The sequence below is a fragment of the Lissotriton vulgaris genome, chromosome 5 (genome assembly GCF_964263255.1).
Source record: "Lissotriton vulgaris chromosome 5, aLisVul1.2, whole genome shotgun sequence".
Lineage (NCBI taxonomy): Eukaryota > Metazoa > Chordata > Amphibia > Caudata > Salamandridae > Lissotriton > Lissotriton vulgaris.
Genome location: NC_141693.1, coordinates 541,276,947 through 541,304,151, shown reverse-complemented (window position 1 = coordinate 541,304,151; position 27,205 = coordinate 541,276,947). Strand labels below are relative to the sequence as shown.

Below are 27,205 nucleotides of genomic sequence, written 5' to 3'. Positions count from 1 at the left end.
CTGTTCACAAAGTCGAGATAAATGCACACATGCAAGCATGAAATGTGGAGTTATCTCAAATTCACATTCACGGAAATAACTTATGGCATTTCTTGGAATCCAAGGTCATTCTCCTTTGTCCTCGAGTATTGGTAACTAAACTTAGAATCATACATTCTCTTCTTGTTTAACGGTATCTTGCCTCATCATACTGTACAACAGCATGTGATTCACAGGAGGCACTACAGTATTAGATATAAAAGTATAACATCTGCTCGACAAGCAAGTTAATTGGGCCACTGCTATAGTTAATGATTCAAAACCAATCATCCTTAAAATGCTAACCCTGCAATCCAAAATGAATATGTCACAGAACCTTCATTCCTTTACACAATTCCCTATTAATTATTTATGTTTTTAAATGGAGAGGTCTTCATGACAGGGTAAAAAAGTGACAAAATAACTAAATCGAAAAAACAATATAAATAACTTTTTGCAAAGCCCTTCGAACCCTACTTCTGCTTGCCTCTAAGTACTCCAATTAGCAAGCATTAATAATACCCAAATTATTAGTACTCAATCTACCGACCTTTGAAGGATAAGTCAGCCTTGCTGATGTTCGAATCCGTGACCTGATGATCTCCAATTCCTTCATTGACAAGTTGAACTCCTAGAACTAAGCTAGAGGTGAAGAAGTCTTGTTTATTCTAACAACACTGGTCCTCTTACTTTCAAAAGGTGGTTCCAAATAGGTTTTTTAATAATCTCAAGTAAGTTGCCAATGCTAACGTATGGAAACCAGATGAAAGCTCCATAAAGCAAGATAGGGAGTGTGGCCATCTCATGTGGTCGACTCAGAGTTTTGAGGGAATATTCCATTTTTGCCTTTTTAAATCAAGTAACTACTTCCTCAGTAGTTGTGCTGCTTTAGTTTTACTCAATCAATCAAATCGAAACGATATTTTCAGGTTCAGTGAAAAAAGACGGGTATAGAATTTTTCCAACTTAAAACAAATAAATAAAGTCATTGGGAATCTGATGATCAGTCTGGTGTCAATATGTCAGTACTGTGACGAGGATGTCAGATGAGGAGGAAATAAGTCGCTTTTCCAGTTTCATATGTTTTTAAATTATAGAAATATATGCAGTGGATTGCATTTTTTATAAGCTTAACTAGTTACTACTCACCATTCTTTGCTTCAGAGCAGGAGTATATCCTTCCATGGATGCTCTTTGATTTGTCAAATTACTGCCTATAAAGAAAAACATACTTTTGTAAATAATTGTACCAATATATTGTATATTAGTAGTACGTATTGAGAGTGATCAATTCATCACTGCATCATGCGTTCAACTTTATATAAACTCTTTTTGACTTTCTTTATTTTTATAGAGTTCGAAAAAATAAATTACATAATTCATAGTAATAAGCATGTACATGTAAAAATCACGACAAAAATGAAAGGACACATTTAAGAAGTATAAAATACTATCAATTGTGTTCTAAACATGTCTGCAGTTGTTTCAAAAGTAATTTGGTTATCGATCAATTAAAGGACAAGTATTAAACACCAAAACGTCAAAACACCTGAAAGCATAATCAAGAGACGACAAATGATATGATAGTCTGAAAAAAACACTACGGGCATATTATCTAGGAAGTGGTGGTGAGAGGTGCTAGCCTCCTTGGCTCAATGCCTCTCATCTCCACTTCGGAAGCACAACGCTGTACCATATGTGTGTTCTGCTTCATGCAGCACACATGTAAGTTACAAAATGGCATTTTAATTAAAGTTTTGTTTACGTACAGGAAGGGGCACCTTCCTGTTCATAAACAAACCTTGGCATTTTGCTTTTTCCATGTGTGCTGCACAAGGCAGCACACATGTAAAAAACAAAAAAAAGGAGAAATGAAGCATTTCTCTCATTTCGCCACCGTAAGACCAGGATTTTCCTGGTCCTAAGTTTGGCGCTACCACCTATTATCGCCTCTCTTGATAATAGGTGGCAGCGTCAAAGTGAATGGGTGTTGCGGTGGAACGCCCACCACAACACCCACTGTACGCCCCTTTCACGCTATTTCTAGCGTGAAAGGGGCCCTATTACCAAGGCAGCGTTAAGCCACTTAACGTGGCTTTTAGACACGTTATGTGGTTTAACGCTGCCTAGGTAATAGGTCGCTGACCCTTTCGCTGCCACAACGTCACAAAAAGTGACGTTTTAGTGGCGATAGGGGCTTAGTAATATGCCCCAACCAGTGATAAATTTCCTGTCTTCCAAGAATACCAGCCAGCTAGCTAAAAATGCCTATAATAACATAATTTCATATTAACATTGGTCATATTACACTTTGCTAGCGATCAATATCGCCTGTGCTAATTACCACTGTAAATGTAAACTAATGCCAGATAGTCCTTACTCGGACAGTGAAAATAACAACAGCTAGAATCAAATGTATGGATTGAAATAAAAAAAACAATGGTTAAAACTGCTCTCCATTTGTTAACTGAGAATATAGTGAAGATAACTAGCTAACACACCAATCTCTAATGACAGGTTAAATTGTTGGCGCTATTTAAGACCAGCTCTAAGCTGATCCTATTTTTGGTGATAAATGCTACAATTATTAAGGCATTATTTTTTGCAAAGAAAAATCTTTAGCCAATGGATTTTCCATTGGTTGTAAAGTAACCACTTGCGTTATTTCCACAATATTCCAGCAGTAATTTAACAGAGGTTTTTCTTTCCAATTGATAATTTTGACTTTTGGCAAGTGTGGCATCCTATGTCCATTAGTACTTTTATTTTACCACCAATGGAAGCAAGCATGGGAAAAGCCAAAAGGTCTTGCTTTTCAGACATACTGGCTTTGTCAATACCATTTGGTAGTTCAGTACAGGCATGTCAGTTTGTAAACAGACACATGCATGATGATGCCACTAACAGTGCAGGAGAGCCAATGCTGTATGTTGTGGCGGAGGGAAATAAAATGTGAGTGAGAGTAGAGCAAACCAATGGTTCAAGAGGGCTGACTCAAAACCCATCTATGTGTGTGTGTAATATATATATTGATAAAGCCTGCTGCTCAGGCGAAACGCGTTTCTCTTTTACTGCGGGGTCGAGGGAAACCTAAATATAATAAACTAGCCTCGTGGAGAAGTGTGGCTCAGGGGTTAGAGGCGGCAGACCTGGAAGCTGAGATCGGCCCTGGACCAGGGTTCAATTCCCCGCCTCGGCGGGTCTTGGGCTCAAAAATTCCATGGACTCGATAATTCTCGCTCCGGTGCCTTCTCGACTCACGGGTTCACACTCTGCGACTCTGGGCAATAGCTTGCTTAATCTCCACAACGGCCCCTCGCGGTGGGATGCCTGGCTTTCACCTTGTGGATACCCTGCCGGGGTTATCTCACAGGGGAATACCAGGACGGGCTCCCTAAGCAAGCGCCGGGAAACCCTTTGTGGGTAGCTGTGCGCTATATAAGCTCAAATACATTTACATTTACATTAGCCTCATACATGCCAATCATGTGTACGTGCCACTTTCTCCTCAGAGGTGGATGGATTACTGGATTACTGGGATATATATAACTATATATTACCTACTGGCGATAGCCAGTAGGTATATATAGTTAGGATTAATTCTCTATGGAACTTTTGAAAATTCTATGTCTAATAACTTTGGCGTTTGTGGACGGAATCGGCTGGAATTTTCAGGAAAATGGCACATTTTGTTTCTGAGCAGCCCTTGAAAATTTGGGGGGGTTTCGTCAAGGGGGGGCAGAGAAAAAAGGGGGGTCCCAAAACGCGTTTTTCCCATGTTAATTTCCATAGGGCGTTTGGCCTCACTTTTAGCTCGAACGGCTGAATGGATTTGCACGAAACTTGGCAAAATTGTAGGGACTGTTAGCCCGATGTGCCTTTGCTGGGTCTCAATATATGTGCTCCAGTGGATTTTGAGAAATTAACGTTTTAAAAAATGTATATATCTATGACAGCGTCCCAGATAGCGCTCCAGATCGCGTACTTTTCGCGTCACGTAGCTTTGCGAAGCGATGCTGATTGGCTCTCCGGTGTCTGTCAACATTCTAAACAATCCGGTGCGGCCGCCATCTTGTCTCTCGGTAGGATCGAGAGACAAGAAGAGGTGAAAAACGAAGGGGGAATTTAATGAAAGGGGGCAAGGTAGACCCCTCTTGACCCCCTAGGAATGATGTTGGGGTTATTAAAGGGTCCCGTGGGGAAAATAAAAAAAATGTGATTTTTCATGGTAGAAGCGCTTCCCGGATCACGAACCGGGCCGCAAACTGGTAGCGAAACGGGAATTCGCCATTTTGTGTTTCGGTTTAATTAAATTACAGGGTATAAGGGGGTACGGGAGACGTATCCTGATCCCTTATGTTTTTTAGGGTGGCTGAGGAGGCTCATATATGTTGATACATGTCTTCCAGCGGCTGTGCGTGAGCGTTTTATTTTTTTTGCTGCGTGACGTCTGTTAACGTTCGATTCGATGGAAATCAGGAAGTGTTGACCGCCATTTTGTCACTGCGAGTAAATATTTTATTTGTTATAAATAAATCATTATTGATAAACATTGTCTGCGCCATCTTGCCTTTTTTGCAATGCCACACTTTTGTCGAGCACAGCAGCCATTCTAAAATGGCTGCTGTGCTCGACAAAAGTGTCGCCCACAACACCCACTGTACGCCCCTTTCACGCTATTTCTAGCGTGAAAGGGGCCCTATTACCAAGGCAGCGTTAAGCCACTTAACGTGGCTTTTAGACACGTTATGTGGTTTAACGCTGCCTAGGTAATAGGTCGCTGACCCTATCGCCACTAAAACGTCACTTTTTGTGACGTTGTGGCAGCGAAAGGGTCAGCGACCTATTACCTAGGCAGCGTTAAACCACATAGCGTGTCTAAAAGCCACGTTAAGTGGCTTAACGCTGCCTTGGTAATAGGGCCCCTTTCACGCTAGAAATAGCGTGAAAGGGGCGTACAGTGGGTGTTGTGGTGGGCGTTCCACCGCAACACCCATTCACTTTGACGCTGCCACCTATTATCAAGAGAGGCGATAATAGGTGGTAGCGCCAAACTTGACCAGACCCACTGTCTGCACCCTCGCAAGCATCTCCCCCACGCACTGGTCACTCCCGCTCTCTTTTTCATGTATGGGCTAGAAACCTCCTCCCATCTGCACTGTTCTTCTCTGAGAATCACACCCTGTGCCCGCCCGACTCCTGCCTTTCACCCTATTCACTACTGCACCCTCTGACACTCCTCTTCCTCTGTGTCCGATTGTCCAGGCCCGTCCCAGGCTATCACCTAGCCCTGCAGATGTAGTTTATGGCCTCAACTGTAAAGAATCACCCCTCTTCAAAGAAGTTACAGTAGATCAAGGCCCCCACCCGATGAGATCCGTCACACTACACGCGTTCCTGCAATCTGATAACCATCCTGTATTGTGATTGGAGAGGGGATTCTCACTGTGAGGGTGTGTGGGACCGAGCCTGAAGCGGAAGATTCCAGGGATGCCTTTTTGTACATCAAAGTCTTCACAATTATGTGTCACATTATAAATATATAGCACTCCAACAAAGTAGAAGGAAAATAACACTTTAATAACTTATAAATATATACATCGCAACAAAAACAGTAAACACCTTAAAACATTTTTTATTAAAACAGAAGCAACAATGGTTTATGACATGGGGAACAGTTGTGATATCCTGGGCGGGTGATGGAACTGGGTTTGTTAATGGAAAAACATCTACAGAGAAAACTATTGGTAAATTATACTTCTCCGGAAATTTTAAACTCACAAATGTTTCATTTGTGTAATCGTTTTATGAACATGTACATTAAAAAACTAAAAGAAATGCCAAGAACGTCCCATGTGAAAGTGAATTTTATCTGGCAATTTTTTTCTTTTCCTTCTCATGAAAAGAAAGTTAAAGCCAGGTTCGTTACCTGCCTCATCTGCAAAAAAAAACTCTCGAGAGGGACCGAAAAAAAATAGCGCTATGGTAATCATACCATGCATCAGCACATGGAGAGGTGGCACCCTCTTAATTATTCTAAAGCACAACTTCGAGATTTTGGGGATAACCCCCGACCGGCAAAAACATCCACCAATGACTTAGCAATAAGTGAGTCAGAGGCAAGGGAAATGGTCCCAAATCTGCAAAAGAACTTTGGGCAGATGAGATTGACTTGTGTAGCATGTGGAAAATTAATTTCATGCGGAGAGATCAGTATTACTTCAATAAATACAGTAATCAATGATGCATTAGAACTTAATAGCAATTCATTTTCCGAAAGTGTAATCAGTACCTGTCCCATGTCAATTCATTGTTCGAACGTATAATCAAAACCCATCCCGGATCAATTCATTGTCCGAACATATAATCAGTAAAAAGTGCGACAAGTGCGACAAAATCATATCGATAATTCATTGTGAGCAAGTACCAAAAGTGTCGACAATTCTAACCTTCAATAAATACAGTAATCAATGATGCATTAGAACTTAATATCAATTCATTGTCCGAATGTGTAATCAGTACAAGTCCCATGTCAATTTATTGTTCGAACGTATAATCAATACCCATCCCGGATCAATTCATTGTCCGAACATATAATCAGTCTTATCCCATATCAATTCATGTGCTAAAAACTGCATACATATCTCATGATATCAAGGCTGAGCAATAGGGGCACAATAGTTTCATTTGTACCGGCGCCATTTTGGGTGAGGTCTGGAAGGTCCAAGTATAGTCAAAATGTCTCCACCAACTCGTGGTTGGACCGGGACCTCTTTCGGCAGTCCAAAAGTTTTCGTTGAAGGGTAGTAGAGGGGACTGGCGACATGAACCATCAGTCAAAGAGGGGTGGGAGGCAAAAATCTCTCCTACCGGGTCATACTGGTGTCCCACCGGAACTGATCAAGTTCGTAGTCTTGCAGGATTTTGGTGATTTCAAGACTGAGGCCGGCGCCGGCATGAGCGCGCCGACGTCCCGCGGCTACGTCGTGGTCGTTCCGTGGGTGATCATGGCAGTCATTTCCCATCAGGGGTCGGGGGCCCCCGTGGCTCTTATAGAATCTTCAAAGTTGAGGAGAACGTTTCTGGATGCAGGACTCATTTTGTAGTTGAACTCAGAAGCGCCGTTGCACCGCAACAGTGGACGAGACCCCCGCTGGGTGAGCGGAGCATCATTGCCTCGCAATAGTGGACGAGACCTTTTGTCGGGTGAGTGCAGCGTCGCAGCATCGCAAGAGTGGAGGAACCCTTTTGTTGGGTGAGTGCAGCGTCGCTGCATCGCAAGAGTGGACGAACCCTTTTGTTGGGTGAGTGGAGCGTCGCTGCATCGCAAGAGTGGACGAACCCTTTTGTTGGGCGAGTGGAGCGTCGCTGTATTGCAAGAGTGGACGAACACTTTTGTTGGGCGAGTGGACCGTCGCTGTATCGCAAGAGTGGACGAACCCTTTTGTTGGGTGAGTGGAGCGTTGGGGGTGCAGCTGAGGGGCCCCCACCTGGGGGGGGTGGGAGAGGCTCGTTCGCGCCGCCTCTCCCTCCCAGCGCACCCCACGCCGACACCTGGCGTTGATATCCGTGATGTCCGGACCAGGCGATAAGAGGGGGGGGGTCGGAGGCAGAGGCAAGACATCCCCCCCCGTGGCCTGCAGGGCGCCGCTTCAGGCCCGAATGGGGAGCTCATATCAAGCCGGGGCCAGACCAGGAGATATGAGGGGGGGGTCGGTGGCATGTGCAAGACATCCCCCCCGTTGTCGCAGTCATTATCTAAGAAAGAAGAAGAATCCCGTCGGCCTCGGCTCCTCTCCTGGCCAACCTTACGGGATGACCTCCCCGGCCGACGGCTGCCAGCAGGACTCGCCCTACACGTGCCGAAGGCCTCGTCTTCCGGATGGGCGTAGCCGCGAACCTGTTGCACTTCGGGAGTTTCCGGAATGGGGGTAGGTATCTGCTGATTTGTATTTATTTCATGTTACCGTTATTGGGCGTGGCGGGCGGTGGGACAGACATGCTTGGAGCAGTGGGGGGCTGGCGGAGCCTAGCTACCTTGTGGCTGCCGTAACGTCAAGCTTGGCTTCTTTCACCACTTTCATGTTTCTTATTTCTAGCGAAGTCAAAAACTCATCAGAGGCCTACTGATTTTGTTCGATTTCTTTCCTTTCCTTTTCAAGTGTGTTTCATGCTAAAGTTTCTGTTTAACAGGATACAGGGATTACTTCGTATTTTACATATGTCTTCTTTATTAGGGGTTCTCTCCGGTTGAGTCAGATGATGCACCTCTAATAAATGGTCCGGGTGGAAGTAGTTTCTCAATCAGTGGGGAGTGACAGATTACAACGGGGGACAAAGGTCCGCATTACCCACCCTTCACTACTTGCAAAGACTAGACAGAATATTTCTATTCCACGTTATTTGCAAACAGAGAGTACCTCGAAAGAACTATTCCTTGAACAATAAATGTCCAGCCAATCAATCAATCAGGCATGACGGATTACAACGGGGGACAAAAGTCCACATTACCTATCCTTCACTATATGCAAAGGGAGACAGAATATTTCTATTCTTCTTTGTTTGTAGACAGGGAATATCTCAAACAGCAATAATCGATAAAAAAAATAGTAGGATTATAACACTTTAATAACTTATAAATATATACATCGCAACAAAAACAGTAAACACCTTAAAACATTTTTATTAAAACAGAAGCAACAATGACAACTAACAATAGTGATATCCTGGGCGGGTGATGGAACTGGGATTGTTAATGGAAAAAGATCTACAGAGAAAACTATTGGTGAATTATACTTCTCCGGAAATTTAAAACTCACAAAGGTTTTATTTGTGTAATCGTTTCAGGTCAAACGGATTGTGGGACAATGTTCACAATGGAAGAGTCACCAAAAGGCATTTGGATCGATGTTGCAGCAGGCTGTCATGTATATAGTTATTTAATAAAACATTTTACCCTGTTACTTTGCTGGTGTGTTGTATATATTTATAATATTTGCATAGGGTTTGTCGTTATTTTGGGTGGGGTGGGGTGGGCGGCGGAGTCGAGCTGTCTTGCAGCCATCATGGTGTGGAGCTAAGTTCATCTTACTAGTTTCGTATTTCTCATGAGGGGTTGTTCTTAATGTTTCTATTTTAGCGAGGTCAAAAACAGATCCCATTAGTGGCCTACTGATTTTGCTTGATTCCTTTTGTTTTTTTAAACTATTTTTCACTATCTGCAAAGACTAAACAGAGTATTGCGACTCATTGCTTGTTTGTAAATACAGAATGAACCAAAGAGAACCAATTCTAAAACAGTAAATGCTTGGATAGCAATCAATCAAATAGAGAGAGAAGCAGGCACGACGGATTACAACGGGGGCAAAGGCCTGCGTTAACTACCCTTCACTATCTGCAAAGAGAGAGTACTGCTAAGAGAAAAGAGGGGGGGGGGCAGCGTTCAAAGCACATCAGCGTGCATAAACACGAAAATGTTTTTACCTATCATGTACTTGACATTTGACAGCATTTGATATTTGGTATTAAAAAACCATTGAAATTCACAGAAAAAACCATAGGTTTTAGGCCATATATAGTTAGGGATTTGCATTTACAAAACCTTATTTTACTCGCATAAAACCATTGAAATTCGCATATATAGTTAGATGCGCTAACTATATATCGCGCACCCGCAATCCACTGCTAAACAGACGCAGCTCATACAATGTCCCCGGGTATGCATCCGTGGGACATTTATGTTTGCTATTACAGGGCGGGAGCATGGCTTCCACCATGTGATAGCAAATCCTTGTTTGGCTCGTTGAAGGGAGAAGAGGAAAACCTCTTATCGCTTCAATAAAGCGGATCCGGATGGTAAAAATGGAGAGAAAAAAATGAAGCAGGGTCTCACCTGTTCCTTTAAATGAGCCCCCTGGTGAGTAATGTTCCGGGGCCAATCCTATTATTATATTGGGGGGTCTGTGCAGGACTGGGGACCTTAATCTCACATGTAAATTTGGCACGGGAGGGCACAGAGACGTTTCGCAGCCTAGGGGATCGCCACCTCCTCGGGTATTGTTTACTAATTGTTCAGGGGGCTTCGAGGCCAACTGAAGTCCGGGGATTGCCACCCTCCAGGGCTATACTTAAATACGCTGGGTGGGCCTCGCCAGTCCTTGAAGCCTCGGTGGTCCTAGGCAATGCTTTATTGGTTTGTAATCAAATGGGCAGTACTCATGGTGTTGTAATAAAGTGATAAACATATAGAACCCTTGCAGTTGTGAATTCCGAAGACTTTATTTATGTAATAATCTGTTGGTTTATATTTGGCAGGTGCACCACAAATTTACAAATATTTTCCCTCAAAGCCTCCTATAAACAGACAATTTTCACAATAAACTACAGACAACTGTTTTCAGAAAAAGAAGACGTGTACACTCACTTATTTATGGTAAAAAAATAACCTTTATTAAAACAACACAAATAAATGGAAACACAAATGTATTGGAAGAAACAACAGGGTAACATGAAATAAGTGGCTGGGACTCCTCTGGAAGCAGCGGACAAAACCTGCAAAACAAAAATGAAACATAAGTATGTGTGCTATGTCCAAGAGAAAAATAAAGGTAGTCAGAATGAAAGGAAGATAGTGAGAATGGGACAGAGAGGAAGTGGTTGGAAGGGAGAAGGGGAGGGAGAGTCAAAACAACTGAGGGAAGAGGAGACAAAGCGTCGGTCTACTGCACCCAGCCCTCACTGTTTACCTCCCGTCACCCGTGTGTCTATGACGCTGGGGTCCGTGATAAAGAGTGCGGTCCAGCAAGTCCTTAAAATGAAAAAGGTATGAATGAGGCCAGAGATTACATTATTAGCTACGGGAACATTGTTTGCCTGTACCCTGTGCACCCAGGCTGCTGCACCCCAGCCCCTTCCCCCACACCTTGTTCAATTGTAGTTCCTGCGCAGCAAGGCATCACTTCTCACCTGCCACCATGGTGTGTCCAACGATGTAGCGGTGCAAGCTCCGACTCGGGGGTGCCTCTATAGGGTGGCACAGCAGGTCTCCGGTCGGGGACGGTGTCTTGATACCACGATGGAAGGCGTCAGAATGCCCAGGGCATCATCACGGTATGAGCACCCTCTCCGTCCATTTCGGCGCAACAAATTCAATGTATGAAAATGGAGAAAAAATATAATGGTGGAAACATCTGAAGGTAAATGAAGGTTTATTTCAAGCTTAATAGAGAACACCAGTTGAGTGCATCCTTCCTTCTTGAAGCACGATCTACCAACTGTTATTGGTAATCGTGGTTCAAAGAGGAGTTGGAGTGCACGAGAATACACAAGGTTAAATAATGATATGTTATGCCAACGTTCACATACAAAGAAACAGAGCGCATGCTAGAAGCATGGCTCAGGCGTACAGTACGATCCAGCAGGTCCTTAAAATGAGACAGAGATGTGACTAAATGAGGTCTGAGATCACATCATTAAGGAGGGCAACATCCCTTGTTTGCACCTGCGCACCCAGGCTGATGCACCCCACACCTAACGCAGCAGTCGCTCAACACGTGTCTGTAGGGTTGCGCTGCCCGCTGGCACAGGCCTACAGTACGGTCCAGGAGGTCCTTAAAATGATACAGACATGTGAGTGAGATCATATCATTACGCATGGCAAAGATCGCTTGTTGGCACCTGTTCACCCAGGTTGCTGCACCCTAGCTCCTTCTCCCGCACTGTGCTCAATTGTAGCTCCTGCGCACCGAGGCTTCACTGTTCATCTGCCACCATCGGTGTGTCCAACGACGTCCCGGTGCAAGCTCTGACTCCGGGGTGCTTCTGTAGGATGGCACAGCAGGTGTCCGGTAGAGGACGGCGTCTTGATACCACGATGGAAGGCATCAGAACGCCCAGGGCATCATCACGGGATGAGCACCCGCTCCGCCCATTTCGGCGCAACAAATTCAGTGTCTGAAAAGGGAGAAAAAATATTATAGTGGAAACGTCTGGAGGTAAATGAAGGTTTATTTCAAGCTTAATAGAGAACACCAGTTGAGTGCATTCTTCCTTCTTGAAGCACAGTCTACCAACTGTTAGTGGTAAACGTGGTTCAAAGAGGAGTTGGAGTGCATGAGAATACACAAGGTTAAATAATTATATGTTATGCCAACGTTCACATACAGAGGAACAGAGCGCATGCTAGAAGCATAATGTGTGCGTGTAATGCAGTGGTGCAAACCTGTGTGCATGTTCACTTAGTAATCAATTCACTACAGTGCCCTAAAAGGCAACGCCATGTGTCTGTAGGGCAGTGCTGCCCGCTGGCTCAGGCCAACTGTACGGTCCAGCAGGTCCTTAAAATGAGACAGAGATGTGACTGAATGAGGTCAGAGATTACATCATTACGCACAGCAACATTGCTTGTTCGCACCTACGCAGCCAAGCTGATGCAACCCACCCCTCCTGCAGTACTGCGCTCAACACGTGTCTGTAGGGCAGCACTGCCCGAGGGCTCAGGCCTACAGTACGGTGCAGCAGGTCCTTAAAATGAGACAGACATGTGACTGAATGAGGTCAGAGATCTCATCATTAAGGAGGGCAATATCGCTTGTTCGCACCTGCTCACCCAGGCTGATGCACCTCACCCCTCCCACAGCACGTGCTCAATTGCAGCCCTCGTGCACCCAGGCCCCACTGCTCACCTTCTGTCATTGCTGTGTGTCCAAACACGACAGACATCAGTGTTCACAATTCAGATGTAGTGTTGACTGCAGGATGGTGTACACCTCATGGATCCCTTTCGAAACACGACATCCAGTAGGGTTCACAATTGATGTCCAGTGTTAATTGCCATGATGGTGTACACCTTATGGAGCCCTTTTTTTATTGCGCATTGTGATATGCAAGGTGGATGCGGCCATATCACCTTAGGCAGTGTGGAAGAGCTGGGACATGTGGCATTGTCGTTATCCTATTTATATGAACCTAAAGTGGGCTGGGCTTATGTACGTCAAGCCAGCATACGGGTGTGAATAATTGTTCCGGGGACCTGGGCGTTGTTCAGTTCCTGCCTGGCCAGGAAGTGTACTTATGTGTGTTTCTGCTGCAGTTTCGATGTCGCAAATGAGCAGTTTACATTAATGTAGCATGTACCGAGGCGAGGGTTGTAGAGTTTACTGGCATAGATTGGAATTAAATGGAGTAGAGTGTCGTACAGTTCAGTGTTATAGAGTGCAGTGCCATTCAGAAGTGTGTCGAAGAATCTAGTATAGTGTAGTACAATGGGGTGTCATTATTAGAGAGAACACAGTGCATGGTAGAGTGGCGAGTTATAGTTAGTGTAGTCTGGTTGCTGAACTGCAAAGAGCCTGTAACATGGTGTGCTACTTATATTAATTTGAAGGTGGTGGAAAAATCATAAATGAAAGCTTTAACTTTAGAATTGTTAAAGTTTCTGTTAAGTTTAGTTTGTATAAGAAAACAACATTTTCCTAACTATAACTAAGCTTTACATTTTTGTTTTGTGATTGAATTTCAATGTTTTATAATTTAATAAAAATGTGTTTCAAATCGTAGAGTCCAGTTTCGTCGAGTGGAGGTTTTAATGTGGACTGTCGTAGAGTACAGTGGAGGAAAATGTTTTAAAGTCTATGGTTGTAGCGTTAAGTATTGTAGAGCTGATTAGAGGGAAGCAGACTAGAGTGGAGTAGTGTATTGTATAGTGTAGTAAAATGTTAGATAGTGTAGAGGCATGGTGTCTCAGAGTGGAGTCAAGTATCGTAGACTGTAGCAGAGAGTAGTACAGTGGACTGTAGCAGACAGTTATACAGTGGACAGCCTCATTTGCCATTGTGCAAGCCAGCGAGAACGAGGCTTGGTGGTATGCCGGTTCAAGGAGCAAATGCCAGCTAGGGATGGTCAAATGAACCACAGTCATAAGAAGGAAGAAGGACGTCCGGGTTACCCGGTTCAATGACCGATAGTGACCGATAGTGAGTAATCTCGGTGCTGCTCAATCGCGGGTGCCGGCATTTGACCTTCCCTAGCTGGCATTTAGCTCACGGCTCTCCAGCGCCCACTCCATGCTCCGGTCTCACCAAAGCACTCCTTTATCTGACTGACACCACCTTGTCTCTACAGTTAATTATTCGAATACTCCTTAAACCGGCGTACCACCAAGCCTCGATCTCGCTGGCTTGCACAATGGTAACTGAGCCTTTTTTACTATTAGGCATACATTACATGTCCTGCTGAGATCCGTACAATGTGGTAAACGGATCAAAACGCCGTCGACAACTATGTGCACCTTATACACATGGAATTACTTATATGCCCACTAAAAGTGTGAAGGTGTCAATATTGTTCTGTTTCATAATCTAAACTGTGCGATTAACAAGTTTACAGGACGCTAAGCTTTTGCCGATAAGCCCTTTTGTTTGTTTCCTTTTAATTGTTTCCCTTTTGTCTGTGATATAAAGTGGGTGCAGGTTTGTGACCTGTCTTGTATATTGTGTGTGAATTATGTTTTACATTGACTGAAAAGTAAATACCAAGACCTCTGCCCAGCTGGGTATGTCATTTGCAATATAGTAACAACTTCGTCTATACTTAATGATTAAATATTAATGCTTGTACGGGACCACTGTTGCGTTAATAATACAGTGGCACAGCATAGAGTGGAGTGGCAGAGTATGGAATAGCATATAGTGGATTAACATACATTGGAGTGGTGTACAGTGGAGTAGCATAAAATAGAGTGGTGTACAGTGGAGTGGGGTGGAGTGGAGTGTTGTACAGTGAAGACGTGTAGAGTGTATTAGCGTATAGTGTAGAAGTGTACAGTGGAGTGGTATACAGTGGAGTGCTGTAGACTAAAGTGGTGTACAGAGGAGTCGGGTACAGTGTAACAGCAGACAGTGGAGTGACATCCAATGGAATAGTGTAGAATGGAGTAGGGTAGAGTGGAATACCATTCAGAGGAGTGACAACAATTGAAATTGTGTAAGGTGTAATAGTGTAGAGTGGAGTGGTGTACAGTGGAATAGCATTGACTGGAGGACAGTGGAGGTGTAAAGTACAATAATGTAGCGTGGAATAGCATGGAGTGGAATTGTGTACAGATGAGAGGTGTACAGTGCAGTGATGCAAGTTGGAGTGGGATACAGGAGTGGGGTAGATTGGATTAGCATTCAGTGGGGTGGGTTACAGTGTAGTGGCCTCCAATGGACTAGAGTAAAAAGGAGTGGCTTCAATGGGAGCAGCGTACACTGGAATGGGTCAGAGTGGAGTAGCGTATAGTAGTGTGTCATCCAGTGGAATAGCATAGACTGGAATGGGGTATAATGGAGTGGTGTAGAGTGAAATAGCGTATGGTGGAATAAATACAGTGGAAGCGGTGTAGACTAGTGTGGCAAACAATGGAGTTGCATAAAATGGAATAGCTTAAAATGGAATTTGTAATGTATGTTTGAATTCTTTACAAGTAATTAATTTTATGTTATTAAAATTTTGCGTATTTTAGTTCTGTAGCGGGTTATGGGTTTATAGGGGAATAATTTAATTAGAATATATTTAATAATTTTTTTAGAAGTTATTCATTTTTTTAAAACATAAATATTGCGTTTCAGTTGCGCAGCGGGTTGTGGGTTTATAGGGGAATAGGGTAGGAAGTAATTTAATTTAAATTAATTAATTAATTCTATTAATTAAACATGTTGTATTTAATAATTTATATTGATAATTGTGTTAATTAATTTGTTATTATTTATTAATTAATTGGTTATTAATAAATAATAATTAATTGGTAAATGTGTTAATTGTGCAATTGTTGTGGTTTTATAGAGGAGTAGGGTGGGAAGTAATTTTATCATAAATAATGAATTAATATTTGTATTAATAAATATTTATTTAATTATTATTTCATATTGTTAATTGCGTTAAAATATGAATTAGTTATTGATTGGATATTAATTATTAATACATATTTCGCAAATATGTTAATTGTGCAATTTGTTTTATGAGTTGGTTGTGGGTTGATAGGGGAGTAGGGGGAAAGTAATTTAATTTTAAAAATATTTGCAATATTTCTTTAAAGTTACTTAATAATGTTAACTGTGTGAACTAATTTATATTTGATTGGTTTTAATTTGCTTGTTAATTGTTATGAGTTAATTTATTAATTGTTGAATAATTATGTTAATTTTGTAATATTTTACAATGTTGGCAGTGTCGTTTATAGGAGAATATCGTGGGAGGTAAATTACTTTTGGAAAAATTAATTCTTTGTTAATTGGTGTTAACTCTTTTGCAGGAGTGGGAATACTTAATTGTTCCCCTTCGCTATCCGACACTTTGCCTATTGTTACACTTGGTGGAGTGGGAATAGTAAATTATTCCCACCTGCTATTCAACACTTTCCCTACTGTTGCACTCACTGGAGTGGTAATAGTAATTTTTACCCACCCTCTCTGCAACACTTTCCGTACTGTTGCACTCGCTGGAATGGGAATAGTAATTTTTACCCACCCTCTCTCCAACACTTTCCGTACTGTTGCACTCGCTGGAGTGGGAATAGTAATTTTTACCCACCCGCTATCCAACACTTTCCCTACTGCTGCACTCGCTGAAGTGGAAATAGTACTTTTTACATACCCGCTATCAAACACTTTCCCTACTGTTGCACTCGCTGTAGTGGGAATAGTAATTCTTATCTACCCGCTATCCAACATTTTCCCTACTGCTGCACTCGCTGGAGTTGGTATAGTAATTTTTATACACCGCCATCTCAGCTTTCTCTACTGTTGCACTAACTGAAGTGGAAATAGTAAATTTAACCTCCCGCTATCCAACAATTTCCCTACTGTTATACTCGTTGGAGTGGGAATAGTAATTTTTACCCATTTGCTATCCAAAACTTTTCCTGCTGTTGCACTCACTGGAGTGGGAATAGTAAATGATTCCCCTCCGCTATCCAAAACTTTCCCTCCTGTTGCATTTGCTGTAATGGGAATAGTAAATTATTCCCCTCTGCTATCCAACACTTTCCCCACTGTTGCACTTTGTAGTGGGAATAGTAATTGTATCCCCTACTTTATCCAACATGTCCCTACTTTTATAGTTAATGTTGTGTAAAATATTTTTTTAAATAAACATTAATTTTATTATTTACATTTAGGGGCCGATTCTGATCCTGAAAAAAAACATCCGTCCGATTTTTATCCGGAGCCATCACCGTACGATTCATACCTGTCCGTCCGATTCGCGTAGTACGATTCGTATTCCATCAATCCGTCCGAATCGTCGCGATCCGTACGTATTGCAAGGCTGAAACAGTGAATCGTATGACTCGTACACATGCCGTATGACCCGACGAGTACGATCCGGACCCGGGTATGAAGACACGATTCGTACGGTCCACGTCAGGTAAGGGTGATTCGTACGGAAAAGCACACAATCACATACACACCGTAAGGTGCGTACACCCCGTGATCGCAGGGGTATGCACTGTACCCCTGCGATCTTGGGGTGTACGCACTGTACCCCGTGATCGTAGGGTGTACACACCGTACACCCAGTGAACATGGGGTACGGTGCGTACACCCCAAGATCGCGGGGTACGGTGCGTACACCCTGTGATGGGGTGTATGCACCGTACCCGGGGGGGCCGTTCCGTACCTGTTTTGGGGCAAACTCTGCTTTTACTGCTGTTTTCAGCTCCCATAGAAAAAGGGTCGTACGGTGCGTACCCAACATGAATCTTACTTGCCGGGTCGGAAAAAGCAGCCGCGTACAGCGGGTTCCGAGGGAGATTCGTACGGGGATTTGATTCGTACGGTCTCTGTATGATTCGTACCGAGTCCATCTCCTGGTAAGAATCGTACTTCGTTGTACGTACGGGGGACGTTGCAGGGTACGATTCGTACAGGTAAAACGCTCCGAACGGCTATTCGGAGCGTTTTTTCCCGAATCAGAATCGACCCCTTACTATATATATTTTATTTATTTATATATATATATATATATATATATATATATATATATATATATATATATATATATATATATATATATATATTACAGGTTTATGTATATATATATGTGTGATCAAGACAGACTTGTTCTGTCGAAACGCGTCATGCTGGGGCACTGGCCAGGACTGAATGGATGCCTTTCAATAAATGAAGCACTGAGAAACATCGTTGGAGTCCCTGAGTGGTTCGTACCTGTGATTGCTGCGCTGAAGATTGCTGGTGTACTGCAGGATTTTTCGCTATATATATATATATATGTATTTATAAAGTTTCTTATGTTTCTAACACTGTATAATTAAATACATTAATTATTTATTATTATTATTGAGCTAATATAAATAAAAAAATGTACGTGCGATTTTTTATATTACATTTATCAGTGATCCGTTTTTAAAATGTTTAAATAATTCTAACTATGGGGGTCATTAGTATGGCGGGTGGACCTTGTCCGCCAGCCATACCCCCGGGAAACCGGACCGCCCACTGAGGGTGCGGTGGTCCCGCACTCCAAATTAGGATGCGCCCGCCTCACTGGCGGGCGCATGGCGCATTTGTAACATTGCGGGAGGCGAGCTGAAAGCACCGCCCACCGCAATGCCACAAAGGCAGGTTGTGCCTTTTAATGCACAACATGACAGGCACTGAGCGGTGCCTGCCAAGTTGTACATTGAAATGCAGGGGGTTACCATAGGTACCCCCCATGTGCACCCCACATCCTCCTGAGTCACTGGAGGCCCGCAAAGTGCCCCCGCAAGCAAACTCTGCATGCTTTCTGTGGCGGCAATGCAGCCACAGAAAGGCAAATTTCAACCCACATTGTAATATAGATGGCGGTGTCTAACAGACACCGCCACCATATTGAACCCTTTTCCGCCCGGTCGACTTGTCGACTTGGTGGAAAAGCGGCGGACAGTCTTTCCGTCTGCCGTGGACCCCCCAGCCATAGTAATATGGCGGGGGGCTTTGCTGCTAGGATGGCAGGCTGATAGCCCCTGCCGGGCTGGCGGTGACTACCGCCGGCCCGGTGAGGGCGATCCGCCCGCTATCCTAATGGGGCCCTATGTTTATATTTAATATTTAATTATGTTCATATTATTTTTATGACATTTAAAAAAAATGATATTTTAAATAACGATATTTTAAACAACCATATTTTGGTTTTGATATTTTGTAGAGATAGGCTGTCGATATTGTGTCGATCGATATTGTAGACTGGATATTTCTATAGCTCGATATTCTGTCCATCGATATTCTGTGAGTGATCCCAATGGAGTGTTGTACAGTCGAGTGATATATAGTAAAATAGCATTGATTAGAGTACAGTGGAATGGCGTAGAGTATAATAGCATTTAGTGGAGTAGCATATATTAAAGTGCCATACAGTGGCGTAAACTGGAGTGCTGTAGAGTGGAGGTTTGTACAGTGGAACAGCTTAGAGTGTACGGGTAAAGGAGAGGTCCATACAGTGTATTAGCACAGAGTTGAGTCTCGTACGGTGGTGTGGCATAGATTGGAATAGCATATAATGGAGTGGCGTACAGTGGTGTGGCATTGAGTGGAGAGGGTTGAAGTGGAGTGAAGTGATGTACACTAGAGTGGCCTCTGATGGCATACATTAGAGTGGAGTGGTGTATAGTGTAGCGGCACAAAGTGGAATGGCGTACGTATATATGTGAAATTTAGCAGCAATGTAGATTATGGTGTGCAGAGTAACGCAAACAACGAATCGTGCTGAATTGCATTTGTCCCGTTTTACCAATCAACGTGGGCCGTGAATGGTGACCTTGCGTTTCTATCTAAATCTGATTTAAGCATTGCATCTCCCATGCCGCACCATGCATGATGCAACGGTACGCAATATAATATTACAGCTAGGCCTTAGTTATATTTTGGGCCACGGTATAACATAGCAACTTTGCAGTATACTGTGGTATATGGAGATGACAAGTCAGTATATAATTGGGTAATTGTGGTTTTTAGAGGCTACCATATTGTTTTTACTACACTTTGGCTGTGTTCTCTGCTAGGACCTTAGATATGGGTAAGTAGAAGGTTGTACTTCCATACCTAATACCACTTTACTAAAGTGGCAATAGGTAGGGAATTTTAGTTTTTTTGAAATATATTTAGTACTCCGGTAGTGCCTTGCAAGTACCATATTTTTTAGGGAATTCTTTAGGTATTTATGCGGTACTCCGTACTCTTTTTTATTACAGAATTATACATGCTACAAATTGTAAATACATTGTACTACACTGTGTTTGTGAAATATAGTGTAATTCAGTGTTTTTCAGTTTTTCTAAGATATTTATTTTTTGTACTTATTTAAGTATTGCAGTACTTTCTATGTAGTACCGCTTTACTGCATATCATTTTTTTTAAAATGATATAGAAACTTATATTAATTTTTCCTATCTATTACCACTTTACTTAAGTGGTAATAGGTAGGGAAAACATATAAAATTTAATACTTATATCTATTTGCTACGCCAGAACACTGGCAAAGTGGCCTTCAAGCAGCATTGCTGCCTTAAAGATTTGTAAAGGTGAGGTGTCTGCCACCATGGCCATGACAATGCACGGGGGTACCATAGGTACCCCCCATGTGCACCCCCCAATACCCTTGGGCCCGCAACGGGCCCCCGTAAGCGAATTCCGCATGGGAAAGGCTTGTTACCGCTCCCATGCTAAAATGGATGGCAGTGTCTAGCAGACACCGCCACCATATTATACCCTTTTCCGCCCGGTCAACTTGTCGACTGGGCGGAAAAGCGGCAGACGGTTTTCCCGTCCGCCGCGGTACCCCCGCCATACTAATATGGTGGCAGGCGGAGAAGGATGTAGGGCAGATCGCCACCACCATGCGGGCGGCAGTGATCCGCCCTACATCCTAATGGGCCCCTTAGTTTGGTGGGCGAGAATTGTCCTGATGGTATTAATCAACTTCTCCTTTCCTTTATGAAACCCTTTAGAGCTGAAACCTCTAAAACAATCACAAGATGATTTAAGTGGACTATGTAGTTAGTGGCCATTGACCTAAAAAAAAATTCAAGCTCACTCTATAGAGGGGAGCTATGGCTAGTCAGTCCTTTTGCAAAGGTGGCAGGCTAGAGGACATCCTTAGGGCCTCTTATTGGTCAATTTATCCTACCTATGCAAAACTCTACTGTAAGTCGATTGAGCACATCAGATGTGATTTTGCAGGACTACCAACATGCATAACGATAGCCTCTGATCTTGTAATGAAATAACAATTCTCCTCATTAAATGGCAAGAGAATCTGGATTTCATTACCCTGTTGACCGCGGAGCAAATTCCAACGCAGTGCGGGTGATTTATGACTGGGCGTGGTCAGGACGGCCCCGGCCGTTCTCCCCACAGGCTCACCGTGACGTCAGACGGGGTTAAAGACACAGAGACTAAGATTAACCTGCACTCCCGGCCCAGGGGTAAGGTTGGGACTATAGAAAAAAAAGAAAAGAAAGAACACTAGAAAAAGCTATGGATTGAAAGAATGCTACAGTTAATGTTATGTTTTGAAGCTTTTCTTTATTCACTATGATTAATAGTTTTTGGCATTTGCAGAGGTGCGAAAAGATGGATTATTACCATTCTGCTTTAATTGCAGATAATGACCAGTAGATCAGTTCTTCTGTGGTGTTCCATCTTCTGGAAGTTTGGCATGGCGATAGGATTCCTTACCGTGGTTCAGCTATGATGTTATTCGTTATCCTGATGTTCTAATGCCGTTACTGGATTCTTCGTTTATGCATGAAGGAGGAATTTTGTTTGTATTTCTGTGTGCATGCTTATTATATGCCAGGAAGGTTATGTTCTGGAAAAGTTTTCTTTGGGGTGTATAACTTCTGTGCCGCGTGGAGTGGCATTAAAGGAACAATTCATAATTCTAGCCTTAGTGCCTTAAATCCAGATTCTCTTGGCATTTAATTAGAAGAATCGCTATTATCCTATTCCCCTCTATCTTTAACTTGTAGGAGCACCTCTAAATTTATCTCCTAGACATGCTTTTGATTTCCAGAAACTCCTCTGTGGCACTTTTGTCCTATTCAGACTTTTTGTTCATTAGGCTTAGACTGGTATAGCCACAACCTTTTTCACTCTATTACTGCAGTAATATGGTGTGTAGCTGAGAGTGCCCTAACAGGGAACACACAGGCACAGGGAACACACACTCTTCGCCCATGTCCAGCATGACTACGGCAAATGACTCTGCTGAGGGAGATTGACAGACTTTTTTAACAGGAGAGGCCTGTAGGAATCTCTCCCCTGAAGGTGACGGGATAAAAGCGTCTGTCCCTTCTACCAAAATCAATGCTGCAATCACTGCAAATTTCTCTGAGCTAGATGAGAGGGTAATAGTCACCCCCAAAGAAAGATGTGCACTTTGAGTACCCCTTTTAACCACTGTGACAGGGGTGAACAGTCTAAATATCACATTTTAAATATCGAGTTACCAATATTGAATTTTAAATATAGAATTGCCAAAATATTGACTTACAAAAATATAGTGGTGCTGAATATCGAAATGAAGGTAAGAAATATTGTTTTTAATAATATCAAAGTTAGTAATATCGGAAGTCATAATAAAGTTGTTAAAATATCGATTTTTTTAAAGTGTTTTAAGTGTTAGTATATGTGTTAAAAGTATACATTATGTTTGTAATGTATGTTGGAATTGTTTTTTAAGTAATCAATTCTATGTTAAAATATTTTTGCGTATTTTAGTTCCACTGCTGGTTGTGGGTGTATAGGGGAATAGGCTGGGAAGTAATTTAATTATAATATATTAATTAAGATTTTATTTGAAATAATTAATTAAATGTTAATTAATTTTTGTGTAATTTTATTGGGTAGCAGGTTCCGGATTTATAGGGGATCAGGGTGGAAAGTAATTTAATTTAAATTAATGAATTCATACATTATTTAATTAATAATTTTGTATTTAATTATTCTTTGTCCTACCTGCTGCAAAGAAGCCTTTCAGAAGCTTTTCAGAACGCCGAAGGGGGGCCGCCGCACTATAGAAGTACGGCCGAGTGCCGCTGAGTGCTGCTGCCATTAACTGCTTGACTCCTGGACACTAGGGGACTACATCCCCCAGCATCCCTCGCTGCAGTTCCGCCGTGCAACGTGACTTTGTGCACCAGGAGGCGCTTAAGAGGGGGCCAGAGCTCCCGCAGCGCGAGACGCGCGCGTGCAAAGCCCGGGCCAGGGGCGGGCCCGTCCTTGCCCATCATCGGCCGAAAGAGGCTGGGATGGGACACGGCTCTTTCGCTCCCTGGTGAAAATATTTTGCCTTCAAGCCTGTGGTAAAAATGACAGTTTATGTTCTTGTCTGATTATACTTCCGGCTTCACCGTTTCATGAGAACTATCGCCGCCGGTCCATTGATATTGACATTGATTGACTGGTGGGGGATCTAGGGTTTTATGAGACTATGGTTTACTCACCCCAAGTTATTAACCCTTGATTATTGTTTATTTTGCTTTATGTGATGCAAGTGGGGGGTTATATTTTCTGCTTCCCATTAGAAATTTATTGTGTAGGAACTTTTGGAGGGATAAAGTCAGCTCTTTTTGTTATTAGGACAGGGGCTGTCTTTTGGAATCGATATGGGGAAAAGAAAATTGCACAGTTCAAAGACTGGATAAAAATCAAAGCAGGCTAAGGTATCCAGTGCATCTTTAATGAAATACCTGTCAGGGGCAGTGGGCTCTTTAGAAAAGCAAATTTTGAATGCAAAGGAGGCTTTGAACAAAGAGTCATATAGTACGATTGACTCTAGTAAAGCCTACACTCCCACCCATAGATCGCCTAAGGGGGTTTTAAAATCTAATTCAGCATAGCCACCAGTGGAAAAGCAGAATGGTTGTGACCAAATAGGGGGGATGAGATCTTATTGATTGATCTCGAAGCTGCGCCATTGCCTCCACAAAAAAGAGTGTGTGTATCAAAGAACTTAGAGGCCCATATATCTTTACCACCACAGATTCATGAGGATTACACTACCCTAAAAACCTCAAAACCCTATTTTAAGTCTGTTCACGGAAAGGATCGCCCAGCCACTAGTATAGCCAAAGAACACGCAAGTCCTACTAAAGTCAAAAGTAAAAACAAAGGCCAAGTAGCTAATAACATGACAATCATGAACTCAATAACTGATTTAACCATCTTTATTAAAGAGTCTATTGGTACCCTGGCAAAAAGACTTGATATAATTGAGCAAGACCTGGCAGCAATCTCAGGGCACCTAAAGAATGTACAAGCAGAGCCAGAAAGGGGCGGGGGTTCAGACAAAAACTATAGCCAGATACAGGTTGATTGTGTCCCTAGTGGTAGCATAAAGACCTGGGATGGGGAGAGATCTAGTTGCATTGCCGGCTCTAGGCTAAAGAAGGTAAATTCTCCTAGTGCGCAATCGGCTAGGACCGTTAAAGAGAGGGGGTGGAAGCGATCCTGGTAGAGACGGATGTAACGATCCATCTCGAGCAGATACTTGCCTTAACCCAGGAATATGAAGGACCTATAATCAAGTACCCACATCAAACCATGTTAACTTGAATCTTCCACCGGCAGCGGCTCCCTACACTTTGATTCTGGAAAATGTGCCATCGCCAATACAGGGAGACAAAGAAAACTGGGTGATGTTGAGGAATAAATCTTTACATTATCTAGGGGCTAAAATAGGTTTGACCCAAGAGATGTTTGATTCCTTTAAAATGGTGAGACGAGTTCAATGGGTGGGCCCTAGTAGAAAGATTTTCAAAGGGGATTGTGTAGTTCTATGCTTAGGCTCCCCTGCCCTAGTCCATGAAATTTTAATTCGAGCTGGTACAAACAGAGTAACGATCGAGGGAATTAACGTGTTACCCCTGGGCTTCTTTTATCAGCCCAATATGCCTAACAGAGTTACTACCCTTCCTACTGGTACTCATTTTAATAATCAGTGGAGTTACAATCTAGATGAGCCAAATAAATACGGGCCCCTATATTCATTGGAGGAGGTGGATTGACGCAGAGCCACATAAGTTTGCAAGGAGTCGGGGACTAGTGAGGTGCCTGAGATTGATCAGAGAGTATGTTATCCTGTACCCCTGAAGGTACAACGTAAACCTGTCTTTAAGGCAGTGGGTGGGTGTTTCTCTTTAGCTGATCCGCCTTCTTCAACCCATAAACATCTTAATTATCATACCTGCATAGGCCCACAAAAAGCCGTAGATCTACCTGAAATGAGTATCCAGGAATTGGACCAATATGCCCTTGTGACCAAGGAAGCATCTAGTGAAGTAGTAACTAGTGCAGCTACAGAAAACAGCTTAAGTGCTGTAAAAGCGTTATAGCTGGGGGGGAGAAGGACCTGACTTTAAAGCCTCAATCACTAAATGCTCACAGGCAAGTAATAATAGCATTTTGGAACATTTTTGGGCTCCAATCCAAGGTCAATAACCCAGCCTGGACGGATTTTAATGCGAATTTTGACGTATTGTGCTTGCAGGAGACATGGCTGTTGGATGAATTACATATTGATGGTTTTAAAACATTCCATGTCCCTGCGATACCTTCAACGCATTGGAGACATAAAAGGGGGTTATGTATGTACATCTCGAATATGCTGGGGGCTCAGAAGATAAAAATCGTAAAAATAACTGCCTATTATCAAATTGTCACCATATACTTCTCCCCGCAAGTCGAGTTAGCTGACATCAATTTCTATAACAATATTGATAGGGGCAACTTTGTGGACCTGTTAAAAATTTTCGAAGACGACATAAGCAATTTAACCGCATCAAAAGGGAAGGATTGTATTATTATCTGGTGAGGGGATTTCAATACCAGTGTTTGTACCCAGTATTCTTGTGGGTTTGGGTAAGTTGTGGAAGAAGAGCATGGCCATGCAGCCCACTTAGTACACTCTATCAGGGGTGAATATTTTAACGAAGTCTTGGCCTCGCATGATTTTGGCTTTGCCAATATGTTGTGCTCCCCTCCTGTAGAGTTTGATACCACGTTTATTGGTCGGGGCCTCGGCTCCATAATAGACGTTATTATTCTCCCAAATCGATTTGCAACGTGGGTTAATAAATTTAGTATCCACACGAACGGGCTCAGCGATCATCTCCCGCTAAGTATTAACATCTTAATCCCCCATAGGAGCACTTCTGTAGTAGAGAGCTTGGCTTGGACACAAGGCTGCGTGTTGGATCGTCAGAATGGCTATTCATTGCACTGGGCTAAGAATGATCCTGAGGCATTGAACTTAAAATTAATGTCACAAGACATAATTCCCATTAATGAGTGCTTGCAAGAAGAGATCTCTCACTCTGATATATTGGTCGCATTCTCTCAAATTACAGCTGCGATCCAAAAAACTTTGACTCGCCCTTGCAGGAAGCCAAGAAACGTAAAACACGGCTGGTTTGATTCTGTGTGAACCAAGGCATACTCCTTGCTGAAGGCTGCACTACACAAGACCATGAGGGACTATGAGGAAATCAGAGGGTGTAGGAAGGCCTATAATCTTGCTAGAAACAAACGTAAAAAAGATTTAAAAGACCAGGCCTGGAACCACCTCTATGAAGCATCCCTTAGTAGTCAAGTCAAGTCAAGTCAAAAGATTTATATAGCGCGCTACATACCCATAGGGTCTCAAGGCGCTTGAAGAAGGGTGGGGAATTACTTGTCGAATATCCAAGTTTTAAGTTGCTTTCTGAATGCTAGGTGGTTCTGTGTAAGGCGAAGGTGAGTGGGAAGTGAGTTCCAGGTTTTAGCTGCCAGGTAGGAGAAGGATCTACCTCCCATGGTGGTTTTGTTGATGCGAGGTACAGTGGCAAGGGCTTGGTTGGAGGATCGTAGCTGGCGGGAGGGGGTGTAGAAGGACAGTCGTGTGTTGAGGCATTCGGGTCCAAGTCCGTAAAGGGCTTTATGTGCGTGGGTTAGGAGGCGGAAAGTAATCCTCTTATTTACGGGGAGCCAGTGGAGGTTTTTCAGGTGACCGGAGATGTGTTCCTTACGCGGAACTGGAGTTTTGCGGTGGTACCGGCGTATAGGGTGTTTCCGTAGTCCAGGCGGCTCGTGACCAGTGCGTGGGTGACCGTTGTTCTAGTTTCGGTGGGGATCCAGCGAAATGTACTTTTGAGCATGCGAAGAATGTTGAA

The 27,205-nt window shown here is 43.0% G+C and overlaps 1 protein-coding gene across 3 annotated transcripts in view; it reads right to left on the bottom strand.

The window, feature by feature from the left end:
- SLC16A12 (solute carrier family 16 member 12) overlaps window positions 1-27,205 on the bottom strand; it is an 812,734-nt gene that overhangs the window by 341,550 nt on the left and 443,979 nt on the right. For all 3 annotated transcript variants that reach the window (XM_086921988.1, XM_086921986.1, XM_086921987.1), the window contains exon 3: window positions 1,168-1,232. The gene's annotated coding sequence lies outside the window, so the exon portion shown is untranslated. The remainder of the gene's footprint in view (window positions 1-1,167; window positions 1,233-27,205) is intronic.